Below are 3422 nucleotides of genomic sequence, written 5' to 3'. Positions count from 1 at the left end.
AGGGCTGGTCTCCAAGAGCGGGTTGTTCGGGCCATTTTATAGCCTTTTGGTGGAAGTTGCTCTCCCTCCACCCCGCGCCCATTCCCAAATTTAAAAAAAAGTGGCCGCCCAGCCGGCGGGGCTCAGTGGTTGAGCGCTGACCTATGACCCAGGAGGTCAGGGCACAGGCCCGGGTTGCGGGCTCCATCCCCAGTAGGGGGCGTGCAGGAGGCCGCCGATCCATGATTCTCTCTCATCATTGGTGTTTCTATCTCTCTCTCCCTTTCTCTCTGAAATCAATAAAAATATTTAAAAATTAAGAAAGAGCGGACCCATGGAAACAGGACAAATATACGCAGCCCCTGTATATTTATTTATAAGGAGAGGCAGGCACTTTTGAGAACTCTTGGCATCTGTGGGCGCCTTGGGGTTTGGGCATAAGGGTCTGCTCAGTATGATGTTGTTGTTTTTTTAAAAAAATATTTTATTGATTTTTTTACAGAGAGGAAGGCAGAGGGATAGAGAGTTAGAAACATCGATGAGAGAGAAACATCGATCAGCTGCCTCCTGCACACATCCTATTGGGGATGTGCCCACAACCAAGGCACATGCCCTTGACCGAAATCGAACCTGGGACCCTTCAGTCCGCAGGCCGACGCTCTATCCACTGAGCCAAACCGACCAGGGCTATGTTGTTGTTTTTTTAAAAATATACTTTTATTGATTTCAGAGAGGATGGGAGAGGGAGAGAGAGAGAGACACACATCAGTGGGAGAGAATCATGGATTGGCTGCCTCCTGCATGCCACCCACTGGGGATGGAGCCCGCAACCCGGGCATGTGCCCCTGATGAGACTCGAACCCAGGACTCTTCAGTCTGCAGGCTGATGCTCTGTCCACTGAGCCACACCGACTAGGGCCGCACAGTGTGTTTTTTATTCCACCTCGGGGAAATCCAAGAGCAGGCCTTGGGGATGGATGGGTGGATGGATGTGTGGTGTGTGTTGTTGAGTTTTGCATTGTCAACATGTCTGCCCAGCCTCGTGGGCCGGCGTGCGTGTCTTTGGCCTCTTGTCTGATTCCCCTGCGGGGCTTTTCAAACGGGATCCCAGCAGCCGGAACCGGGATGGGTCCAGATGTGGCCGCTCATCCTGATGGGGGCATTGGTTCAAAAAGCGTATTTCAGACCCAGGGCTGAGGCGCGGAGGCTGATTAGGAGGAACAAGGAGCGGCCACAGCTGTGAGTGTTGGAGTCAGAGGGGGAGGAGCCTGGAGGCAGGGATCCGGGAGCCGTGGTTCAGATGGGCCACTATAGATAGTCTCCGCACATCTGTTGCTCAGGGTTTTTGGCGTTATTTAATATGCATTGTTTTCAGGTCGGCTGTCTAGTGGGCGCTGAGGTTTACGCTGCCGGCACCCGCCTACAGGTGGCAGGCTGGTAACTTTAGTGTCCCCTCATCACCCCTCTCCCAACACCCTCTTCCCCATTGCACCTTAGCCATGACTTGGGGACTCCCAAAGGGCATAACCAGAGCCGCCCTTCTATAAATATATTATTGATTTTAGAGAGGAAGGAAGAGGGAGAGAGAGAGAGAGAGAGAGAGAGAGAGAAACATCAATGATGAGAGAGAATCATGGATCGGCTGCCTCCTGCAAGCCCCCCACAGGGGATGGAGCCTGCAACCTGGGCATGTGCTCTGACCGGGAATCGAACCCTGACCTCCTGGTTCATAGGTCGATGCTCAACCACTGAGCCACAAGGGCCAGGCTCTATCCCTTTCTAAACAGAGCGCTTCAGTGTGAGTGGCTGGATGTTTTGATGTTCAGCCTAAGTGTTTGCTTGGCAGAAAAATCTGCCTGCAGGGCCCAGGGGCCAGTGTTCTAACCGGGTGTATCAGTCGGCCCCTGTGCTGCTGGGTGGTTCAGAGCAGGTGGCCCCCGAGTCTTTCTTTTGCCCTTTTCAAAGGTCAGGGAGAGCAGATCTGAAACCAGGCAGTGGATGGAAAACAGCTTTTCTTTAAGGTTCAGTACTTAAGGCTAAGACATCCCCCAGAAGGAAATGTTTAAAGAGGGATTTGAAAAGAAAATCTCGCTGCAGATGAAAAGAGGCTGGCTTCTTAAAGAACCTGACTTCAGATTTCGGAGAAAAGAGAATCTTTGGGTGATTATTTCCTATAGCATTTAGGAAACACCGGGCTCACTATTCATGTGTGAAATTTCAGCACCACGGAGACTGGCAGTGGCTTAAAGAGCGGAGAGTTCACCCATGGATGGTACAGACTTTACAGAGGGAGGGCAGGTGTAGCAGTCAGCTTGGGCGACAAAGTACCACAAACTGGGGGGCTTAAGCAACACATGTTTATCTCTCACTGTCCTGGGGGCAGGAAGTCCAAGTTAAGGGTGCCAGCAACCAGTTGCTGGTGAGAGCTCTCTTCCTGGCCACATGATGGTGCGGGGGAAGAGAGAGGGAGAGAAAGAGATCTGCTCTCTCCTTTTTCTGATAAGGGCACTAATCCCATCACGGGGGCCCCACCCTTATGACCTCAACTAACCCCAACCACCCTCTAATACAGTGGTTCTCAACCTTCTGGCCCTTTAAATACAATTCCCCATGTTGTGACCCAACCATAAAATTATTTTCGTTGCTACTTCATAACTGTAATGTTGCTACTGTTATGAATCGTCATGTAAATATCTGATATGCAGGATGGTCTTAGGCGACCCCTGTGAAAGGGTCGTTCGACCGCCAAAGGGGTCGAGACCCATAGGTTGAGAACCGCTGGTCTAATACCATCACCTTGAGGGCCAGGGGCTTCAACATATGAATATTATTGGGGCGGGGGAGACACAATTCAGTCCAGAGCAGCAGGGGTGATAGTTATGAAAGGCAGAGGGAGAATATTGCTGTTCTTGCCTGTGATTACCTAGGCTTGCTTTTGTCCTCACCTAAGTTGAAAATGTTTCCATTACTCTCTCTTTTAAAGCAGTAAGCACAGACCTATTATATGCTTCATATTTGTTGGTTCCAAGACAGATCATGGTTTTATGGTCCTGAAGGGTGTGCTGTGATGGACCAGGATCAGCAGAGCCCATACCTGGAAGTAGGATTCCTGGAATGGCCACCTTAATGTCATTAAAATTGCCAGATTGTTCATCTGATTTCCCTGCTTCCTATTCCTATGGCTTTCCCTGTTCTAAACATTTCATATAAATGTGCACCTTCTGTGTCTGGCTTTGTTACTTAGCACAATGTTTTCATAGTTCATCCATGTTGTAGCATGAAACAATACTTCCTTTTAATGGCAAATGATATTCCATTATATGGATATACCACACTTTGTTTAACCATCTATCAGTTGATGGACATTTGGGTTGTCTCCATTCTTTGACTAGTCTGAATAATGCTACTATGAACATTAGTGTACACATCAGTTCCAGAATTTC

Source organism: Myotis brandtii, unplaced genomic scaffold (assembly GCF_000412655.1).
Source record: "Myotis brandtii unplaced genomic scaffold, ASM41265v1 scaffold329, whole genome shotgun sequence".
Classification (NCBI taxonomy): Eukaryota; Metazoa; Chordata; class Mammalia; order Chiroptera; family Vespertilionidae; genus Myotis; species Myotis brandtii.
This window is presented reverse-complemented; position numbering follows the sequence as displayed.